This window comes from Triticum aestivum, chromosome 1B (assembly GCF_018294505.1).
Source record: "Triticum aestivum cultivar Chinese Spring chromosome 1B, IWGSC CS RefSeq v2.1, whole genome shotgun sequence".
NCBI lineage: Eukaryota > Viridiplantae > Streptophyta > Magnoliopsida > Poales > Poaceae > Triticum > Triticum aestivum.
In genome coordinates, this window is record NC_057795.1 from 341,431,950 (window position 1) to 341,457,093 (window position 25,144).

Consider the following 25,144-nt stretch of genomic DNA (forward strand, 5'->3'; position numbering starts at 1 on the left):
TAAGAAGAATGGAGTTCGTCTAATCGACCGATTAGGAGTTGTCCTCAATCCCCAAAGCACCAATGGGAGCTCATCAACCCAAGCCCCTGATGCATGCTTGAGGTCACGCATCAACCGGGGTTTCAGCCCTTTGAGAATCAATCCATTCGCTTGCTCAGCCTATCCATTCGACTGAGGATGAGCGACCGAAGCGTAATCGACCCTCGTGCCTTGGGAAACACAAAAGGCTCTGAATTCATCAGAGTCGAAGTTCGATCTGTTGTCCGTGATGATGATGTGCGGAACACCATATCTGAATATCAATTCCCTGATGAAGCTCACAGAGTACTTGCTTCAAGGTTTTTAATGTGCTTGGCTTTGATCCACTTGGTAAACTTGTTGACTGCCACCAGCACGTGGGTAAATCCGCTCCTGCCGGTCCTCAGAGGTCCAACCATGTCCAATCCCCAAACAACAAAAGGCCAGACGAGTGGAATAGTCTTTAGAGCTGATGCAGGTTTATGGGACATGTTGGAGTAAAACTGACATCCTTCACGCGTGTCCACTATTTCTTTTGCCATCTCATTGGCACGTGGCCAGTAAAATCTGGCTCAGTATGCTTTGGCCACGATGGTCCGAGAGGATGCATGGTGACCACAGGTCCCAGAGTGAATATCATTGAGGATCATTTGGCCTTCTTCTGGCGTGATGCACTTCTGGCAGACCCCAGTTACACTTTCTCTGAACAACTGACCCTTTATCACGGTAAAGGCTTTAGATCGTCGGACGATCTGTCGAGCCTCTTCTTCATCCTCTGGCAGCTCTTTCCTAAGAATGCATGCAATGTACGGCACTATCCAGTCGGGAGTGATGGCCAACACCTCCATGACTAAGTCGACCTCGGTTGGGACTTCGACTTCAGTCGGATCTGTGGCGCTCTTGGGCTATGGTGATTCTTCAGTGAAAGGATCTTCTTGTTCTAAAGGAGAATGAATATGTTCCAAAAACACATTACGGGGAATGGCCTCTCTCTTTGAACCTATCTTTGTCAACTCATTTGCAGCTTGATTTTTCAGTCGAGGTATATGGTGAAGCTCCAATCCTTCAAACTTCTTTTCCAGCTTTCTTACTACATTGCAATAACCAGTCATGGCCGGGCTCCTGACATCCCATTCCTTCATCACTTGATTAACCACCAAATCGGAGTCACCATAGACCATAAGGCGACTGACGCCGAGTGAAATGGCCATACGCAACCCATATAAAAGTGCTTCATATTCGGCTTCATTATCGGAGGAATCAAAATGGATCTGGAGAACATAGCTAAGCTTGTCTCCACGGGGGGATACCAATACTACCCTAGCACCTGAACCATTCAGCATCTTGGAGCCATCAAAGAACATAGTCCAATGCTCTGAGTGCACTTGAGTCGGCAATTGCTGCTCAATCCACTCGGCGAGGAAATCTGTGATTGCTTGGGACTTGATAGCTTTTGCCTCAAACTTGATATCCAATGGAAGGAGTTCAATCGCCCATTTTGCCACTCGACCACTTGCATCTCTGTTATTCAGAATTTCAGATAGTGGTGCGTCGCTGACGACTGTAATGGAGTGATCAAAGAAATAATGTGCAACCTTCTTCATGGTCATGTATATTCCATAGACAAGCTTCTGATAATGTGGATATCGTTCCTTGGATGGAGTCAAAACTTCAGAGAATAATAAACTGGGCGCTGAACCTTGTAAGCTTTTCCTTCCTCTACTCGCTCGACCGTCAGTACTGTACTGACAACTTGTCCAGTGGCTGCAATGTAAAGCAGTAAAGGCTCTTTGCTGATTGGCGCAGCGAGCACCAACTGGGTGGACAATAGGGTTTTGAGCTCTGCAAACACTGCATCGGCTTCCTTAGTCCACTCGAACTTATCAGACTTCTTCATCAGTCGGTAAAGAGGCAAGGCCTTTTCACCGAGACGAGAAATGAATCGACTCAAGGCGGCCAAACAACCAGTCAACTTCTGAACGTCATGCACTCGCACAGGGTGTTTCATTTGGAGGATAGTATCAACTTTTTCTGGATTGGCGTCGATCCCTCGTTCGGAAACAAGAAAACCGAGTAACTTTCCTCCTGGAACTCCGAATGTGCACTTTGGCGGATTAAGCTTGATATCATACCTTCTTAGGTTGGCAAAGGTTTCCGCGAGGTCAGTCAATAGGTCGGAACCTTTGCGAGACTTGACCACAATGTCATCCATGTATGCTTCCACATTCCGACTGATTTGAGTGAGTAGGCACTTCTGAATCATTCTCATGAATGTGGCTCCCGCATTTTTAAGACCAAATGGCATGGTGACATAGCAAAAGCACCCGAACGGGGTGATGAAAGCTGTTTTTATTTCAGTGGGACCATATAGTCGGATCTGATGATACCCGGAATATGCATCCAAAAAAGACAAGCGCTCACACCCCGCGGTCGAGTCAACAATCTGATCGATACGAGGGAGAGGGAAGTGATCTTTAGGGCAGGACCGATTGATATGCTTGAAATTGATGCACATACGATGTGAATCGTCCTTCTTAGGGACCATGACTACATTGGCAAGCCACTCGGAGTGGTAGATGTCACGGATGAACTCTACTGCTAGCATCCGAGCCACTTCCTCGCCAATCGCTTTCCTCTTCTGCCGGCGGACCGCCGAAGATGCTCTTTGATGGGTTTTATCTTGGGGTCGACACGCAAATGGTGCTCAGCCAGTCCCCTGGGTACACCTGGCATGTCAGAGGGTTTCCATGCAAAGATGTCCCAGTTCTCACGGAGGAACTGGATGAGCGCTTCTTCCTATTTGCTGTTGAGTGTTGTTGATATATGAATCGGTGCGGCATTGGGATCGGTCGGGTGAATATGAATCGGCTTTGTTTCACCAGTCGACTGAAATGCAGAATCCATAGCAGGCTTCTTTGCTCGGAGCAAAGCACTCGGATCTGTATTCTTCTGATACTCTTGGAATTCAACTGCTGCCATCTGCGCATCGGCAATTTTGGAACCTTTCTGGAAGCATTCCTCTGCTTTCTGCCAATTGCCAGTAACTGTGATCACACCTTTGGGGCCAGGCATCTTCAACTTGAGATACACATAACATGGTCGAGCCATAAAACGTGCGTAGGCTGGCCTACCTAGAATGGCATGATAAGCACTCTGGAAATCCACGACTTCAAATGTCAACTTCTCCTTACGGTAATGCTTGGAATCACTGAAAACCACATCAAGCGCGATCTGGCCGAGTGATTCGGCTTTCTTTCCAGGGATAACACCATGAAAACTCATATTGCTCTCGCTAAGTTTAGACATCGGAATGTCCATCCCTTCAAGGTTTTAGCATAAAGGATGTTCAGACCACTGCCACCGTCCATCAGCACTTTAATCAGTCTAGTGCCTCCAACCACAGGGTCGACCACCATTGCTTGCCTCCCGGGGGTGGCTACACGAGCAGGATGGTCAGACTGGTCGAATGTGATGGTTTTCTAAGACCATTTCAGGTATGTGGTCGTCGTCGCCGGAGCGACCATATTCACTTCTCTGTTGATGACTTTCAATCGACTCTTGCTCTCAACATCAGCAAAAATCATCAGGGTTGAATTGACTTTGGGATAAACATCGTCTTCTTCCTCATCCTCGTCTCTGTTTGACTCCTTTCCTCTTTCACTGGGTTGATCTCCTCGGAACTACTGGATTAGGTGTCGACACTATCGAGTGGTGTGTTTAGGGTAAATCAGAATCCCCTCTTCATCCTTCTTCATGTGGATGTGACACAGTAAATCCAACACATCATTTCCTGCCTGATCCTTCACTTTCTTAGGGGGCCAGGGCCCCTTAGGTTTTCCCTTAAACTTTCCTTGAGCCACCGCTGCGATCTCACCGGGTGCTGCGGGCTCGGCCTTACGCTTCTGTTTCCGATTGGAATTACCTCCACCGGTCTCTTGGCCGACTGGCTTACTCTTTCCGCTACGGAGTCGATCATATTCTTCCCAGTTAGCATACCAGGTGGCTATTTCCATCATCTGAGTCAGAGTCATATCACCAGTCTGATCGAACTTCAGGACCAACTCTCAGTATTTGATGCCCTCCTTGAAGGCGCACACTGCTTGATGCTCTAATACATTTTCAACGGTGTGATGCAAAGTGGTCCACCTCTGAATGAAATCTCTCAAAGTCTCAGTCGGCTTCTGCACACAATGCTGCAACTCGGTCAAACCTGCTGGTCGTTTGCAAGTGCCTACGAAGGTTCTGACGAACACTCGAGCCGGCTCTTCCCAACTGTATATACTGCTCGGAGCTAACTTAGTCAACCACGCTCGGGCCGACCCTTCCAACATCAGAGGAAGATGTTTCATTGCTACTTCATTGTTTCCACCGCCAATCTGCACTGCCACTCGGTAATCCTCAAGCCAAGTTTCAGGCTTGGACTCTCCAGTGAACTTACTGACTCCGGTCGCCAACCTGAAGTTGGGACAAATCACTGCCGCCCTGATGGCTCTGCTAACACTCTGGACCGGAAACATGCACTCTGCTGCCACTTGGACGATCTCTGCCAGGGTCTTCTCTATGCACTCTGTTCCGGTCGACTAGGCCTTGAACGAGGATGGATCTCGCATTGAAGCCTGGCTCTCTTGGGTCGACTGATGATCTGCGCTCGCCATTGTGACGGCATCTGTCATCGTTCTGTCGAGGCACATATGACGCACTCCTTGGAGGAGGCGTGGGTACTCGATGATGATTGTCGCGGTCGAGCGAATGATCATACTGTCCACGGCCCTCATGCCGCAGTGGCGACCTTGGGCTGTGGGCCGACTGAATTGTATCCGCTACTACGGATCTGCTGTGAATCCTATTCCGCGACTGAGACACAACTGAGTTCTGCCCTCCTGGTGCTTGGAGCAAGGCCCGGATCTACATCAGCCCTCTACCAGCCTCCGACTGGGAAGGTTGGATCGACTCTGCTATTCGGGTCGCAGCTGGGAGGTTCTGAATCGGAGTATGGTATACCTTAGGTGGAGGCGGGAAAAGCTGCCGTCGACTGGACTCATGGACCCGCTCCCGAGCGCGCTCGTCGAGAGCATGCTGAAGGTTATCCAGTCGAGTGTGCTCAGCCAAATTAGCTAGGAACACCTCTTCCAAGGCCCGAGCCTCGGGGGTTTCTCCAACGATGGGCGTGTGGAGTGCATCCATGTTGCAGTGACGAAGTTCTTCCCTCTGCTGTGAAGAGAGGGGTTCGGGTTGGTACTCCTCGTGGACGCATGACGGATCGCCGCCCCCGTCTCCGCCGTCTTCACGGCAGAAACCAGGTGGACTGTGAGGCCCGTCGACCATCAAGACTTTAGCCGTAGGGTCGCTGCTATCGCACTCGGATGCGGTCTCCGCGGGGCCAGTTGACAGATCGAACAGGCCGTGGAGAGTTTCGTCGGGCTCGATTGCCGTGACTTGATGGGTGGCTGAACGCCGAGCCACCACGTGCTTCACCCACCACTAAAGCCGCGATCAACCGGACCGCTTGCGGCGGCGAACAGCGGGGAGTGAAAACACCATCGGAGCCGACTGATACTGAGTCGACGGCTGCGGGAGAAGGACGCCGCGAACGCACGTGCGAAAGTGCGTCGCCCCTCGTACGAGGAGCGCCTCAATGTCTAGGGGAGCTTCTTGAAGCCACGCGGAGTCATCGGCGACGAAAACGAGCGTGCCGAGACGGACCTTGCGGCCCTCAGTCAATCTGCCGCCGGAAACCATGATGATGATGATCGGTAAAACTTGCAACTTCACCAACAAGTCACTAAGACACCTGCCCCAAGGTGGGCGCCAACTGTCATGGTCCTAAGACTGACAATAGAAAGGGGGGTAGGTATGGAGAGGCAAGATCTCAGCTATGGTGAAGGTGTACACACGAGATTTACGAGTTCAGGCCCTTCTCAGTGGAAGTAACAGCCCTACGTCTCGGTGCCCGGAGGCGGTCGATTGGATTATGTCTGTGATATTACAGGGGGTGCGAATCCTTGCGCTAGAGGAGGGGTTGGCTTATATAGAGTGCGCCAGGACCCCAGCCATCCTCCATTACAAGGGACTTAATGTACATAAAGTGGGGGCGTTACTGGTAACACCAGCCTTAAGTGATGTTAATGACCTTAAAGACTACGGAGTGAACGCATGTCTCTTGCCACGCTAAGTGAGTCCTGGTCTTTGATAGGTCAAGTGATTCCCTGGATGGTTGAGTGATGGTAGGGAGGAGGACTCCTGAGTGACGTGAATGTCGAGTGGATTGCACTCGACGTATTCGACCGGGGGTCTCTTGCTGTCTCTTGGACTTCTTATCTTCTAGGGTAGTGACCTTGGGTAGGACGTATAGGTCAGGCCTATGACCCTACCCCAGGTCTGTATCCTCATCAGGTGTCACATAACTGGTGTATGTGTGAGAGAGAGAGATTCTGAGAGACAGAGTGCATGTGTGCGACTCTACTCTTCGGACATGTACTTAACCTTTTGCATCGAGATATAAGTATAATGGTATTATAATTTAGCTAGTGATTTACGTGGCCATGTTAACGTGGTTGTGTAAAAAAATGTCACTTCCTGCTCGTGATTTGCGTTATATAATTACAAGCAAGATGCTCGTGCATTACAGGGAACATCAATGTGCATTTTTTTTAAAACACCTATTGTGATTGACCCATGCAGGAGTAATCCCATGTGTAAAAACTAATGATATCTCGAGAATTTTATCGGAAAAATGGTATCTCGAGAATGTCATCGAAAAAATGAAAGATGAGAGATAAGGTGAGGAGGAGTAGACCGTGGTGGTGACTGGTGGTCGGTCTGGGCAGAGGCATGGGGATGGACGCTGCCGGCAGGCGGCAGCGGCCACCATGCTATATTGTTCCAGAGACTTCCTTTTTTAATTGCTCAACAATGAGGTTATGGGAGATAAGGATGTGAAGAGAGGTGCGGGTATCTTTTGTAAAATTGTCATAGTTTGCTTTCTATCTGTCAGATATAGATCGGACGGTCTATACTACAAGATGGTAGGCACACCATCATCGCCAACTCGGTTTTTATAAGGGTAGAGATGATAAGTTTGCTAACTACTAAAGTAAAGTGGAATTTATCCATGTTATACAAGTAAATTAAGGTGATTCTTTATCATACGGGTAAAGTTGGATGAAGGGTGGTAGGAACAAATGCTCTACCTAAAGAATGTGTGTGTGAGATGGAGTCTTAGTGTGTGGGGGGGGGGGGTGGCGTGTGTGTGTGTGTGTGTGAGAGAGAGAGAGAGAGAGAGATGGAGTCTTAGTGTGTGTGTGTGACGGAGTCTTAGTGTGTGTGTGTGTGTGATGGAGTCTTAGTGTGTGTGTGTGGGGGGTGCGTGCATGTGTGTGTGTGTGTGGGTGGGTGGGTGGGTGCGTGTGTGTGTGTGTGTGTGTGTTTGTGTGTGTGTGCAGTGGCGGAGCCAGAATTTTTGTGAAGCCTGGGCGAGTTTAAGCCTAAGTGTCTAATAAAAAACCAAAATCGAGTGTTAGGATACATAATATATAAAATAGCATCAAACTTTCAAATCACAAATCCATGTTAATAATGTAGTGAAAATATAACCAGATCAATCACACAAATGTAATTTGACAGTGAAATAATATATAGTATACCAAAATTTAGTTTCATAAACCAAAATGTAGTTGATACTTGAAATGTAAGTGATAGAACCGAGGCCACATAGAACCAAACTCATCATATTACTCACAAAAGTATAGCTGTCCAAATTATCATCCAAACATCCTAGCAAAGACAACATGATAAAAAAAAGGATTTTTAATATTCACATAAATCAAGTGTTGTGATTTGCAATATATTCAAGAAAAACACGAGGCAATACAAGATGGTGGTTGTGGCTCTACTTCTATTTGTGGTTGCACACTATTCACACTTTCTCCCAAAACCTCCTCATCTCACAAATTTAATGATTTAAAATTTGGATTTAATATTTATATGTAGAATAAATCCCTAAACAAGAACTAAACTCATAAACTGGCAATCATCCCTGATGACCAATTTTCCTTGCCGTGGCCTCAAAATTTAAGCCCTAATAAGTCTATGAATCTCACCTAATTCTGAAGAAGGGGACAAGTAGGCGATGATGCAAAGCTTTCCTCAGAGTCTCGGATGGATTAGCTCCAGCTCCGCCCGCTGCCGGCGGCGCACCCAGGCTGCCGGTCTGTCTTCGTCTCCGATGGACCGATGATGCGGCCGTCTCGAGCGAACAGAAATTAACCGAACGGAGTGGGGAGGTGGAGGCATGGAGCGATGGACCGATCGTTTCCTTCTCATCTCCAGTAAAAAAAGATCAAACGAGTAGGCTTATCTCTCGTAGGTACGTAGCTCATTAGTCTGTACGTACTTTTTTTACTTAATAATTAATAGTGTTTGAGTAGAGAGGATCGAAACGGAAGCCCATTGGCCTAGCTACCTACTGCCCAGGTAAACCACCATACGAGGAGTAATTTGCCCCGTTATGATAGTACCATCATAGTATGTCGCGTATCTTGTGAGGCCGGGCAAGTGCCCAGGCTAGCCGGGCGCTGGCTCCGCCCCTGTGTGTGTGTGTGTCTGTCGCGGGGTCCTCGGTGGCGGATGTAATTTAAGCGTGTGTGGCTTCATCATAGAGAGGTGATGTGTATGGCAGAGGCCACCAACGATGGGGTGCGAGAGAGAAAAGTCCCATAGACAGGGAAGAGAAGGTGTGTGCGCGTGAGAGGAGTCAACATCGAGAGAACTTGTTTGTTCGAGAGACACCGAGGAAGACTACTATATATCGATGGTGCATGTAGGCGGGAATTAAACAAAGGGATGGTCTTATTGGTTTCGGGGATATAGGGGAAGAGTGAGAGAGGGTAGCTAGAAGGAGATTGTTAAGTGTGAGTGTGTGTTTTACCCATCCAGGCGGAAGTTAGGTGCACACAAGAAGAGAATGATTCAATGTGGCGTTAGGGTTGAGGGTAATTAACTACGTATGGAGACATAGAGACCTTGAACATGCATGTGCGAGAGGTATACATGTATATGTGGGATGTGTGTGTGTGCGTGCGCGCATGATCGAGATAAAATAAAGAAGACATAAGTCATAAGATCAACGACATGGGAGAGACGGATCAGTATGACAATATGCATGCATGTGAGAGTGCAGGGAAGAAGGCCCGACAATTGAGCATGTGTTTTTGTCTTTAAGAGATAGTGGCGTGGGCTGGAGCATGCATCTATGGTGAGCAGAGGGAGCGAGACACAATGATTGTGCAAAAGAGATCAACCTATAAATGCATGTATGGAGAGACATATATAGTGGGTGATAGGAAGCAAGACTGCATGCGAGAAAGAAATGTTGACGGAGAAACTACAAATAGATACAGAGATGGAGATGCTAGCTAGAGGGACATCTGCTAGTTTGAGTGTTGGAGATGACCGTCGGGTGGTTCAGAGGGTGAAGTTATGTGTGTGTGAGAGAAAGATAAAAGGAGGGCAGTCGACTGCATGTAGAGAGAAACATATGTAGTATGCGTGATAGGAAGCAAGAGTGAGGGCGAGAAAGAAGGTTGATGGAGAACTAGATAAATAGAAAGATAAGATGCTAGATAGTGTGCGTTAGAGATAGGAGTCGAGTGGATCAGAAGTCTGATTTATGTGTGTGGGTGTGAGAGAGATAGAGAGAGGTGCATGTGAGTCACATACAAACAAATATCAGAGAGAAATGAGATCCCGCGAGACAGAGTTTTGTGTCTGCGAGAGAGAAAGATATTTCACAACGAGAGTGATAGACAGAGAGACATATGAGGGAACGCAAGATATCTCTAGGGAGAGAGAGTGTGTGTGAGCGACATACAAGAGAACGGTGGAGAAATATGAGACCCTAGGAGACAAAATTAATGTCTAAACGGGACTACACCATATGTTGCGTGTGTGAAACACATTATTCATGTTTGAGAAGTAAAAAAAACCGCATGAAACACACATTAATTGGAGATAGTTAGCGAGGAATGCATACATTGGATTTCAACATAAAGTGGTTTCAAATATTTGAAATCCAAATTGGTGGATATAGCCTTATGAATCTGAGATCATGCCATTTCTAAACCATATTTATGTATAAAGGGTGTTGTGCTTTTGAAAGTATATATAAAAATGATGTATATAGAATTTTATTCCAATCGAAAATGGATCCTGCCCGAAAAAATAGAATAAAAACGGGGTTCGAATTGAGTTGGCACGGTAAACGTGCACTATGCAAAATTTGAACGAAGCGGGGAAAGTCACAGTAACCGCCCGAAACCAAAATCTGCGAGATGGAAATTACTACTGCCTATCCCTGCCACGCAAAGCCTATCTTCTCGATTTCTATAGGTTTCAATAGGGGTAGGTTTGTAATTTCACTCAAACGTGACATAACCGCCTCTCACCCGGATTCATACACAGTGGGCACCAAAACATAGTGTCTCCTCGGCCGAAATCGACTCCCTCCCCGATTTATACATGGTGGACGCCAAAAACAAACTCTCGTCGGCAAATATTTGGTGTATGCGAGATTACGTCCTATCCCCAACCGGATAATATTGTTGTGATGTAGGAAATTTGAAATAGGGGCTAAGTTTGTAAATTTCCTCACATTTGAGACAAATGCGCCCTGAAGACATGGTTCCCCCTTCCTCTCTAACTCCATTTCCCCATTCGTACTCCATGGGCGCCAAAACACCCTCTCCAGCCCAGCCTCCTCCGTCCGCCACCCCATCCACCATCGTCCTCCTCCACCATGCCAGAGCTGATACCCCAACGCCGTCGTCCATTACAAGAGATCGACCTCTCTCATCCACGGCTTTGGACCGGGATCCTTGCATCCCGTCCTCTCGCTTCATCCCCGCTATCATCCACCTTGTCAGCGCCGCTCCTACAACTGTCTCGTCCACTGCGCCCTGCCGCCATCGTCTACCCTCCTAGATCTGCTTCCACGCCGCCGATAGGCATTGCTACGGCAGCACCGTCAAATTCTCAGCAGATGCATACACAGTGCCACACCAGAGGCGGTACTCTTTCGAATCTGCTCAACTTATTTAGCACAGCAAGAAAATAGATCACCACTGATTTACTCTGATTTCTTGTCCATCACTTACTTGCTAGTTGAAAGCAAAAATTGGTTGCAAAGTTGGCTTTGTCTGGTTTGCACCTTCAGATCCACCATGGCACGCTCAACACTATACTCCCAATGCTTATGGCTTTCCCCTTTTATATACCACACTAGTTAAATCATAGTAGACTAAATTTCAAAATTGGGTCAGTCGATTTTTCAGAGCTCGCCGGAGTTCGCCGGTGCGAAGGAAGGGGCTCAGGTGGGGACGGTGGTTGTGGGGGGCGGTGGTGGGGCCTCGCTGAATGAAGAAACCTGGACGCGAGTGGGGGCAGGGGTGGAGGCTGGGGGTGGCGTACGAACATAGGTTGTGGGGGTCGGTGGTCCGGCCAGCGGCCCGTGCGGTGTTCTGTATGGGAAGAATCAGAGACGAGGAATAAGAAGGGTTAGGAGATGTAGGATCTTCATCCAACCGCCTGAAATGGTCGAATGACGCAAATGACAAAAGTCATGCGACTTGCATGCAGACATGCCTTTATATTCAGTACCATCATCGTACCTGCTTAGCACTGCTCCTGAATCTATCAAGCTAAAAAATGTGCCACTCATAATTCCAAAACTTGTTGCTCAAATACGAATCTGATATGATGCTAATATTACTAAAACAGATAACGTTTAATTGGTCAGCTAATGTTCCTACTTTACTTTAGAAAAGCATGTGCACCACATATAGAGAGACAGCAAGGAGTTGCATTCTTAATGCGCTCTAGTTCATCATGTGTGGGCATTGTGCAATGAACATTTTATTATCCAAAATCTGCTTGCTCTTCTTTAGCATGTTCCCCTTCCGTTCTTCTTTAATAAGTACTCTCTCCATTCCTAAATACAAGTTTTTGTATAGATTCCACCATGGACTACATATGGAGCAAAATGAGTGAATCTACACTCTAAAATGTATCTGGATACATCTGTATGTGATCCATAGTGGAAATCTCTACAAAGACTTATATTTTGGAACGGAGGGGGTATGATAGTAGTACAGTATGTTCCTAGTGAAGATGAGCAGGGACATTTGCAGTGTCGAGGTCTATACGGTCGGTTGTGATGGGCACTTTGAAATCTTCGGGCCTCTTTGATTCGTAGGATTTTGTAAACATAGGAATATGATTTGTAGTGGCCTGCCCACTTGAATCCTATAAGAATAGCAAGGAAATGCGGGGAGCTGTGTCACCTTTGAGAGTTACACTGATATTAACAGTACTGCACCTTCAGTTGAAAAGAGCTGGTATCCGAAGCCTTTCTAGACGTACCGGCAATACTAGCACATATATTCTAGCAAGTTCCACATTGCTGATTTTACTCTGATGCTTAAGGTTTTCCTGTTATATCTACACTATGATCTGTGTAGCTGCTTTGTGTCGCACTAGCAGTAGTCCACTCTTGAAGCTAAACACTGCGATGACTTACAAAATTGGCACCAAGGCATTGAGTGCCATTCTAGATGCAATGAAACTCATACGCTCCCCACCTGTTGACTCTTGTTCACAATATGGTCCTAATGACTCTTGTTCAAAATTGCCACATATAGAGACAGCATGGAATTGCATTTCTTTGGGCGCTGTGATTCATCATGAGTGGGCAACCAACATTGTATGCAATGAAGCGGAACCTCAAGAATATACTTCCTCTTATGTTCTTTAAAATGTTCATCTTTTGTTATTCTGTATTTAGTACGTACTGTATGTTCCTTGTCAAGAAGGGGAGCAGGAACATCTGCAGTCAACAACTGATAGAGTTGGCATGTACGTGATCGATAGGCTTTCAATTACTAGCAGCAATACAACACCGTATTTTGAAGCTAGTTCCACTTTATATATCGTGGTTATGGTGTACCCCTTTTATGTACACTATGATCTGCCTAGTTGTTATCTGCTCTTGTTATCATGGTTTGGCAATAAACTCTCTATGCAGTATAATATGAACCTATCATCTGCCAACTATCCTTACTTCTGGAGCCTATTTTTTGTGTACTTGTGCCAGATTATATTAATGCACGCACCATATTACATCACACATGAGCTCTCTCATCAGAATCCAGTGGTAGAACACAAGTGATTACAGGGGCGCCCCTATATTAGAATATCCTCTGGATTACAAAGATAATCTCACTACTATTTATGTTTTCATGGTTCTCAGATATTATACGTAATTACAGTGAATATCGGAATCCGTGCATCAGAAGAATATCGTGGAACACTGCAATGACTTACAAAAATGGCACCAAGGCATTGAGTGCCATTCTGGATGCAATGGAACTCATTCGCTCCCCACCTGTAGATTCTTGTTCAGAATATAATCCTAATGACTATTCTAACCTCGAGGAGTCAAAGGCAGGTGTCCTGTCTTGTTCACCCATCAAGGTGCCTATTCTAATTTGGCAAGGTTTTATTGATTGCGCGTATCTTGCATATGTTGTCTTGCATTTCTTCTACTTTGTTGCACCGCCATCTGTTTGGTTTACTCATCATATATGTCGAGATGCCATGCCCATCCATTATTAATACATATTCCATCTATCATCATACCATGTTTTTCCACTCAAATCTTGTTATTGTGCATCAGACATCAAAAGGAAGGGGGTGATTGCCGAACCTGAAGGAGCACTAGCAAAGTCCTTGAAAAACATCGTGGTGCTGGAGAAATCCGACAGCACCCCGCTTATATTGGATGTACAACCAGTGACAGAAAACGTAGGACCGACTCCAGCTGACTGTACCCATACTTCACTGGCCACACCACTAGCCCCACCACACAGGACCTGCACTCCATCAAAAGGTATGCCGATTTCAGTTTCCATAGCACCAGCCGTACCATAGAAAAATCCCACTCCAACAAAAAGTACAGCAAGTCCACCGGCCAAAGACCTATCCCAACTGCAGAGATGGCCAATTCCTGTAGATTGGAACCCCATGCCAGTTATTCCCGGTTTAAAAGACAATGCTTTCAATGTTGTTAGGGACTATGTTCATATATTCCGATCATGGGAAGATTATAGTGAAGACAAACAGAATTGTCACATCTTCCTGTCCCACTTACATGTAAGTGCTATTATTCATGGTGATTATTTTTTCTGTTTTTTGCTGATTGAACACATCAATGATTTACATTACATTGTTGTAAGTAGGCGAGGGTCAATCTGGATAGTCATGACGAGCAAAGCTTGCTTGCACTTTTCAAGGAAGCATTGCAACAGTATCGGTGTTACCTGAGGAAATCACATTTTGATGGCAAGTCTATAAACGAATTTCTCGTGAAGTCTCATGTGCTAAATTTAGAAGACATTGAATGGAAAAACCTTGTTATGCACTGGTCTCATTCCCAGGATGAGGTACTGTCTATGATATCGCATGACAATTTGAACTTCTACTTTTCTGCATGTGCCTTACGGATCTTTTTTGCAGGAAATCTGCTCGAGGAAGAACTCCGGTTTGAAAAGAACGACACGATATCGCAAATATGCTACCCGCTGCTTTGCTCTTGTTAGTACTTGTTGTCATGTATCACTGTACTTGCATACATACCTGGTTCATTATGTGATAGCAGTATGCATGATAGCTTGCTTATCAATTGTTTGCTCCAAATTATCTGATCTGTATGAATGGTTACATTAGTGTAGAATATATCCAATGCCAATGAATTTTTTTAGCTCTGCATTGTTCTTGTAAGTACCTGCTGTCCTTTATTAGTGTACTTATATTGACAGGTAGTTGTTCATGTACCATCACTCTGCACCTTATTTTCCTTTGGCCTCCATTTTCTACACACCATATCTATATTTACTCTTACTATAAGGTTGGATAACACCGATGGTACTGAAGAAGTTTAGCTCTGCATTGCTCTTGGCTGTACCTTTTGCCTGTATCGCTGTACTTCATTTATATCAACTTGGTTATGTAGCATCACTCTTCATCTTATCTTAAATATTCTCCATTTTTCCAGAATAAAGGCAATGCTTATAAGAAGATTCTGCGATAAACTTCTTGAATTCCCCCTCCCTATCAGCATGGACAAGTGCTTTATAGAGCCTGTCTTCACCAATAATGTAAGTTTTTTCCTTCTCAAGCCTTCAAACTTTTTTGTGCATATTTGGTTAGGCATGACTGCAACAACTGTTTATTTTTGGTGTTTGCATCAAATTGCATGTTTAAAGTTTATTATGTAGTTCATAAACAAAAGTTTGTCCTTCTCAATTTAAGTTTTTAGTTATACAACCAAGTTCCATCTTCTGCAATGTCTTAACTATGAACAATGTCATATCATTCTACTATTATTTAAACCGTCTGTTTATTTGCCAATCTGAAATGGGATAAATTGACAGCACACTAACCATTGATACTTATGAGTTCTTGATCTGTAATCTAGTGGTGTCGTGAAGCTGCCAACTCCTTCACAATGTCATTTCCTGCCATGTCTTGACCTGAACAATACCATATTGTGTTAATGCTATTTTAAACTGTGTCACTTTATTTGTCAGTAAGAAATGTGATGAATTGTCAGCACTAATACTTATATGTGCAAAACCTGGCATATGTCTGCTTGTTTATCTTTCAGAGTGAGGAGGATATAAGTGTCAAACGAGCTCAGTCTCATTAGCTTGCTCAGCTTCTTGAGCTGCAGCTCCTGAGCAGGGCTACCTTTCTTTAGCTCTATTGATGTGCTGTCGGTTTTGTATATTATTTTGTCGGTGTGTTTCTTTGCACTGGTGGCGATCTTTGACGCCCGGTGTATGTAATATGTTGTCTGCTTGTGCTTTATTATCATAGTGGCGAACTTTATGGTGTAATTTCTTTACTGTATAGTCTATGTTTTTTCTTATTCACGATGCTGCAGTTATTTACTGTATATATATCCTGTCTTCGCAGTAAACCGGCCGAACCGTAAAATTAGGGTACATAATCGGGCCGTCATGCAAATCACTATGTATGATCCGCATCATGGGCCCCATCATCTTGGTCTGTTAACAGGCCTAAATGTAAATTGGCCCACTGGTAGATTCGGCCCTTTAATAGGACGAGTAAATCGCCGGCCCTATTTTCGCAAGAAAACTCAATGGACTTTTAGGAGGCTGAAAAGTAGGTTGCGCCCGAAACGTGCCTAACAGCTCACGGGCCAGCAGCAGGCAGAAATAGACCCCAGCCCATGATTATGCCAATCAAATCACGGGCTTTTAACATGCCAAAATTTTCTCGGTCCTTGTTTGGCCCAATCAGATTATTGGCTGTGAGCAGGCCGGATGCAAACCGGGTCGTAGTTAGGCCCAACTATATGACGGGCTTTTAACAGGCCGAAATAAATAGAGTGCCGAAATATTAAACGGGCCTTTAACAAACCAAAACTAATATCAGGCTGAATTACTAAATGGGCCTTTAGCAAGTGGGCCCAAAAGCATAGTGTCCAGTTGACGGGCCAAATCTGATATGGGCCATAATTTAGCCCAAAGCCTCTTAAAGGGCCGGACCTGATCTGGGTCATAATTTGGCCCAGAACATGGTAGGCTTTTAACGGGCTGGATCTCATATGGGCCTTTATTAGGCCCGGAACGTGGCAGGCTGTTAATGGACCGGATCAAATATGGGCCGACATTTGGCCCAAAACATGGCATCCTGTTAATGGGCCGGCCTACTAGTGTCCTCAAAATCTTGTGGGCCTTCATCTGGGCCGACCCATTATGGCCAGCGAAATCTTGTGGGCCTTTAGCTGGGCCAGCCCATTATGGTGGGCAAAGTCTTGTGGGCCTTTAGCTAGGCCGGCCCATTATGGTCCACAAAATCTTGTGGGCCTTTAGCTAGGCCGGCCCATTATGGCCCGCAAAATCTTGTGGGCCTTTAGCTGGACTGGCCCATTATGGTCCATAAAATCTCGTGGGCCTTTAGCTGGGCCGGCCCATTATGGACCGCAAAATCTTGTGGGCCTTTAGTTGGGCCGGCCCATTTAAACTTTATGGGCCACTTTTGGGCCGGTCCACGTGTCAACATATCATAGGCGCATCTCGCCCATTGGATGAGTGACACCTGTGCGAACACGGAGCTGACATGTGTTTCCTACAGCCAATGATGATTTTACACGTTGAAAATCCCCATTGGTCCAGGCTATTAACGGGTTATCGGATCCAAAATCGGACCTGATAGCTTAACAGCGTTCTGTTACGGTGGATGCCACGTGTTGGTCACCCTTGACGAAAGCACTTATGTGACACGCAATTTATCGTCATGGAAGTGGACACTTCTGTGATGATAATTTTGGTAATGTCATGGAACACTTCTATGACAACACGGGTATGACTATCTTGATTCTGTCATAAAATCGTCATGGATGTACATGCATGACAGAAAACATGACCTACTGTGACCAACACATATCATCATGGAAGTGTATTTTTTTGTAGTGGGAGGCCAAGGAAGAAGAAGAAGGAGGGGGACTTTCTCCCCCTCTCTCCTAATGGCATCGAGGCAATCATCATGATGATGATCTACACCAACAACTTCGCCGTTGTCAACACCAACTCTCTCTGAAAGTGCGTTATATCGACCAGAGGGGGCCGGTGAATAGGAGATTTTTACAAATTCGTCATTGAGGAATTTCTAGGTGAAGAAATTCCTAAGCAATGACACACTAGCAGCCGAATAAGTACTCAGGTAAAAGCATAACAGAGTAAAAGCATAGTCATCATGATGAAATGAAAGACAAGCACATAGTACAGATAGCGTGAAAACATGATAAGCAGGCTGAAGACTATGTGACTGAGGAAATTAGGAATGAGGAAATAGAGAAAGTCTTCAGTCAAAGTCTTCAAACAGTAATGATCAGGTTCATCAACACATGAATGAGGAAATGAAAGGGCTGAGGAAATAGAACCATATGGCTTGGTGAAGACAATGATTTGGTAGACTAGTTCCAACTGCTATGACAGTTGTACGTCTGGTTGGAGCGGCTGGGTATTTAAACCCGAGGACACATAGTCCTCACAGTATTCTCCTTGAGCTAAAGTCACACAGACCTCGCCCAGTCACTCGTGGTAAGTCTTCAGGTTACTTCCAAACCTTCACAGACTTGGTCACTCGGTGATCCACAATTCCTCTTGGATGCTCAGACCATGACGCCTAACCGTCTGGAGGATACACAGTTCTCAAAGGTAACAAGCATCAGTTTCACACAGGAACAATCTCTTCAGTGATGCTCAATCACTTTGGGTTGTAGGTGTTTGGGTTTTAGGTTTTTCCGCACTTGATGATTTTCGCTTAAAGTCCTCGGAGGATGGGATGCAATCAATGATAAGTGTCAGTTTCTCTCGGAGTAGCCAACCAACTAGTGGTTGTAGGGGCGGCTGTTTATAGCCTAGAGAGCAGCCTGACATGATAAGACATAAATGCCCTTCAATGATATGACCGTTATGTGGTAGGATATTTTGGGACAGCTAGCGCATAGCACATCAACAGTCGTATATTTGAGGTTTCAATTTCCCTGGGGCTATCATGTTCCTCACTATGTAAGCAATCCGCACTGGCGTATTACTAACTCCTTAGTCAGAACAAATTCCTCAGAGACCAGAAGACCTTCGTCTCTGTCACTGAAGAAATTGACTGAACTGATATGAGATTTCCAACGGCTTCACTCGAAAGGATTGAGTAGGTGTAGGATTTTCTGATGGGCATCACTTGGAAATCACTGTCCTTAGTATTACCTCAACCCCCTTTAACAGTATGGTGTTTCCTATGACTCAAGAAAGAGAAAATGAAACTACGAAAACAAAAGTCTTCACGCCTCATAATCGTCGCATAAATATCCAAGTCTTCAAGGTCACACCAATTTCTTCACTTCCAAATCTTCAGGAGAACCAAAGTCTTCAGCTGAAGACATACATTTTTAGGGGTCCACTTTCATCGTAAATATCAAAGTCCTCATCGACTTATAGAGCATGTGTACACTCACAAACATATTAGTCCCTTAACCTATAAGTCTTTAATACACCAAAATCACTAAGGGGCACTAGATGCACTTACAATCTCCCCCTTTTTAGTGATTGTTGACAAATAGGTTAAGTTTTCAACGGGGATAAACATATGAAGTGTAAATGCTAATATTAAGGAATTTGATAGCAAGATATAGAAGAATTCCCCCCGAAGATGTGCATTTTTGAGCTATTTGCTTTGGATAGCAAACACATTGTAAAGTAATATCATGGAGATCTCCCCCTATATCTTGTAATTCATACACACATTTCACATGTCGAATGAATAATTTGAAATGCATGATGAAATACGGTGTCTGACAAAATTCAACATGCGTGCATTTAAGTACTTGAGGAAATAAGCATGCAGAAAGCAGTCAGAAGTATCAGACCACCATAGGACTTAAGTTTACAACTCGGCAAAGCAAACTCTTCAGAAGAACAAGAGTTGTAACTTGACCAAAAAAACGCCCATATAATAGACCCTCTTGAAGACAAACTCAAATTTCTCCCCCTTTGTCATCAAATGACCAAAAGGGACGAAAAATGAGGACTGACGCCCCTGAAGAATATCATCATGATGTCGATGGAGGAGCGCCAGCGTTGTTGGGGTCGTCCGTTGTTGTATGGCATGTTGCAGTCTCGTCCAAATCTTCAGCTTTGTTTGTCTCGCGCGATGAAGAATATGAACTGGCAACCAGCTGAGGAACTTTAACCTTCTTGAATTTCTTCGATGGTGGCTGAGACCACTCAAAGTCCTGTTGGAAGTCCATCTCCTTGAGTTCATCATCAGTGTATAGATGCATAAGAATAGCCCAGGTGCGGTCGAAGACTTGATGCAGATAATGGTGATTCTTCTTCATAGTGTTTTGAGTAACAGTCATGTTCTGAACAATAGCACCAAACTGACGCTTGACCCACTTGTGATTTCTATGCACTTTTTGATGAAGACTGAGGAGCGGCTCACGATCAGTCATTATACGTGGAGCAGTGGCTTGAGGATTTTGCTTTGAAGCATTTGCAGCGGTGTCTTGTGTGGAAGAGTCATCATTGGTTGAGTAGGATGCAGCCTTGCAAAATTGACCATCCAGAGGATGAGTGCCTTCATCAATGATAGCAGCCTTGCCCTTCTCATCAGTTGAGGAAATAGTCCATTTGAAGACTTCAATCGGGGGCAAATACCTGAGATGATTCTGAAAGTCAGCCTTGTAATGAATTGAAGACCTTGATCTGATGAATTTCATGATCCAGGGAGCGTAAGGCTTCAACTCAAAAGGTGACAGAGCAGCATAGGCTAAAGTCCTCATGAAGAAATCATGGTAATTGATAGGAATACCATGCGTGATGTTGAAAAGTAGATTCTTCATGATGCCAACAACCTCTTCTTCATCAAAGTTGTGGCCCTTGATCGGACTAAGGGTTTTGGCCAAAATGCGGTAAATGGCTCTTGGCACATAGAGCAAATCCTTGATGAGGAATGTGGTCCTTTGTAGCGACCCGATCCCAATATATCGAAGTCTCTATGCTTAAGTGTCATCCGTGGATCGGTATGCTGACACACACAGTACTCGAGGAATTATAACAGAGTTCAATCACACACTTATTACATCGAGGTCCTCATAAAGAGTATTTATTACAAAAATAATATGGCTGAAGGCCATCTAAAATAGAGTAATTGTAGAAGCTTCAAAGATAAATGAGTCCATCGACCCCATGACATAACTGAGTGCATGACAATGACCTAGCACACCTTATTCTTTGTCGGTAAACTCTAAACATGAGACGTTGCAGCCGTGTAGGTCAACACATGGAATATGCTGGCAGTCACATTGTAGAGCAAAAGGATGAAAGAGACTATATCTACATGCATATTTGGCTGGTGGAGGCTCTAAGTTTAATTTTGCATAAAGCTAAAAAATTTCCTACAACAAAGGAATAAATTTTCATTTTACTACCCAGTTTATGCCATAATTGAGAAGGTTCCTCCAACTCAATCCCAAAATTATCCAAGTATAATCAATAAACCTAATACATTAATTAAAGAGTGACGAGATCAACAAAATATTCACTTCTAGATACTCAAATTGTCCATAACCGGGGACATGGCTAACCATGACTGGTTTGTACACTCTACAGAGGTTTGTGCACTTTTCCCCACAAGACTCGACCGCATCCATGATTGAAAGATCGATACATAACCTTTCTAAAGTATTTACTCTTTACTCTGGGTAGACCAGTACATCTACTTTCCCCTACATCTGCTAGTCTACCACTGAAAGAGGCCACACGACTTACACAACTATGCCAGAGCCCATAATGTCTTGTGGATGCACATAGAAGTTTCCAGGCATGAAATATCTGAAGGACATATGCCCTAGAGGCAATAATAAAGTTATTATTTATTTCCTTATATCATGATAAATGTTTATTATTCATGCTAGAATTGTATTAACTGGAAACATAATACATGTGTGAATACATAGACAAACATAGTGTCACTAGTATGCCTCTACTTGACTAGCTCGTTTATCAAAGATGGTTGTGTTTCCTAGCCATGGACAAAAGAGTTGTCATTTGATTAACGGGATCACATCATTGGGAGAATGATGTGATTGACTCGACCCATTCCGTTAGCTTAACACTTGATCGTTTAGTATGTTGCTATTGCTTTCTTCATGACTTATACATGTTCCTATGACTATGAGATTATGCAACTCCGGTTTACTGGAGGAACACTTTGTGTGCTACCAAACGTCACAACATAACTGGGTGATTATAAAGGAGCTCTATAGGTGTCTCCGAAGGTACATGTTGGGTTGGCGTATTTCGAGATTAGGATTTGTCACTCCGATTGTTGGAGAGGTATCTCTAGTCCTCTCGGTAATGCACATCACTATAAGCCTTGCAAGCAATGTGACTAATGAGTTAGTTGCGAGATGATGTATTACGGAACGAGTAAAGAGACTTGCCGGTAACGAGATTGAACTAGGTATTGGATATCGACGATCGAATCTCGGGCAAGTAACATACCGATGACAAAGGGAACAACGTATTCTTTTACTAGAGAGAGTAGTCCAAGCCTCTAAATATCTTGAGGGCTTTGTGTTGAATCTGATGGTTGAGCCTTTGACACCTTCAAGCTACTGAAATTGGAAAGCAATGATGTTATACTGGGTTATGATTGGCTATATTGTCACAGTCCAATCAATTTAGATTGGAAGGCCAGAACAATGAGTTGTTGTTATGCGGTTTGACTGATAAAGATCTTCGTAGAATATGTAGGAACCAATATGGACATCCAGGTTCCGCTATTGGTTATTGACCAAGAATAGTTCTAGGTCATGTCTACATAGTTCTCGAACCCGTAGGGTCCGCACGCTTAACGTTACGATGACAGTTTTATTATGAGTTTATAAGTTTTGATGTACTGAAGTTTGTTCAGAGTCCCGGATGTGATCACGGACATGACGAGGAGTCTCGAAATGGTCGAGACATAAAGATTGATATATTGGACGGATATATTTGGATACCGGAAAGGTTCCCGATGAGATTGGGAATATACCGGAGCTCCGGGAGGTTACCGGAACCCCCCGGTAAGTATATGGGCCTTATTGGGCCTTAGTGGAAAGGAGGGAGAAGGGGCAAAGGAGGGGGCGCCCCCCCCAAGCCCAATCCGAATTGGGAGGGGGGGCCGGCCCCCTTTCCTTCTTCCCTCCCCTCTCTTCCTTCCCTCTCCTACTCCTAATAGGAAAGGGGGGGCCAAACCTACTTGGAGTAGGATTGCCCCCCCTTGGGCGCGCCTCCCCCCTTGGCCGGCCCCCTCCTCCTCTCCCCCTTTATATACGGGGGAGGGGGCACCCCTAGAACACACAAGTTGATCTACGGATCGTTCCTTAGCCGTGTGCGGTGCCCCCCTCCACCAGATTCCACCTTGGTCATATCGTCGCGGAGTTTAGGCGAAGCCCTGCGCCGGAAGAACATCATCATCGTCACCACGCGGTCATGCTGACGGAACTCATCCCCGACGCTTTGCTGGACTGGAACCCGGGGAACGTCATCGAGCTGAACGTGTGCTGAACACGGAGGTGCCGTACGTTCGATACTTGGATCGGTCGGATCATGAAGACGTACGACTACATCAACCGCGTTGTCATAACGCTTCCGCTTACGGTCTACGAGGGTACGTGGACAACACTCTCCCCTCTCGTTGCTATACCATCACCATGATCTTGCGTGTGCGTAGGAATTTTTTTGAAATTACTACGTTACCCAACAATGGCATCCGAGCCTAGGTTTTATGCATTGATGTTATATGCACGAGTAGACCACAAGTGAGTTGTGGGCGATACAAGTCATACTGCTTACCAGCATGTCATACTTTGGTTCAGCATTATTGTTGGATGAAGCGGCCCGGACCGACATTACGCGTACGCTTACGCGAGACTGGTTTTACCGCCGTGCTTCGCACACAGGTGACTAGCGGGTGTCTGTTTCTCCAACTTTACTTGAACCGAGTGTGGCTACGCCCGGTCCTTGCGAAGGTTAAAACAACACCAACTTGACAAACTATCATTGTGGTTTTGATGCGTAGGTAAGAACCGTTCTTGCTCAGCCCATAGCAGCCACGTAAAACTTGCAACAACAAAGTAGAGGACGTCTAACTTGTTTTTATAGGGCATGTTGTGATGTGATATGGTCAAGACGTGATGAGATATAAGTTGTTGTATGAGATGATCATGTTTTGTTGAAGTTATCGGCAACTGGCAGAAGCCCTATGGTTGTCTCTTTGTTGCATAAGATGCAAGTGCCAAATAATTTCTTTACTTTATCGCTATACGATAGCAATAGTTGCAAGAGCAAAAGTTGGCGAGACGACCATGTGACGACACATTGATATAGATCAAGATGATGAAGATCATGGTGTCATGCCGGTAACAATAGATATTGTGACAGTACATTGAAGATGGAGATCACAAGCACAAGATGATGATGACCATATCATATCACTTATATTGATTGCATGTGATGTTTATCCTTTATGCATCTTATCTTGCTTTGATTGACGATAGCATTTTAAGATGATCTCTCACTAAATTATCAAGAAGTGTTCTCCCTGAGTATGCACCGTTGTGAAAGTTCTTCGTGCTGAGACACCATGTGATGATCGGGTGTGATAGGCTCTACGTTCAAATACAACGGGTGCAAAATAGTTACACACGTGGAATACTCAGGTTAAACTTGACGAGCCTAGCATATAACAGATATGGCCTCGGAACACGGGGACCGAAAGGTCGAACATGAATCATATAGTAGATATGATCAACATAGTGATGTTCACCATTGAAACTACTCCATCTCACGTGATGATCGGACATGGTTTAGTTGATTTGGATCACGTGATCACTTAGATGACTAGAGAGATGTCTGTCTAAGTGGGAGTTCTTAAGTAATATGATTAATTGAACTTAAATGTATCATGAACTTAGTCCTGGTAGTATTTTGCAAATTATGTTGTAGATCAATAGCTTGCGTTGTTGTTTTCATATGTTTATTTTGATATGTTCCTAGAGAAAATTGTGTTGAAAGATGTTAGTAGCAATGATGCGGATTGGATCCGTGATCTGAGGTTTATCCTCATTACTACACAGAAGAATTATGTTCTTAATGCACCGCTAGGTGCCAGACCTATTGCAGGAGCAGATGCAGACGCTATGAACGTTTGACTAGCTCAATATGATGACTACTTGATAGTTTTGTGCACCATGCTTTATGGCTTAGAACCGGGACTACAAAAACGTTTTTGAAACGTCATGGAACATATAAGATGTTTCAAGAGATGAAATTGGTATTTCAGACTCATGCCCGTGTCAAGAGGTATGAGACCTCTGACAAATACTTCACCTAAAAATGGAGGAGAATTGCTCAACTAGTGAGCAAGTACTTAGATTGTCTGGGTACTACAATCGCTTGAATCAAGTGGGAGTTAATCTTCCAGATAAGATAGTGATTGGCAG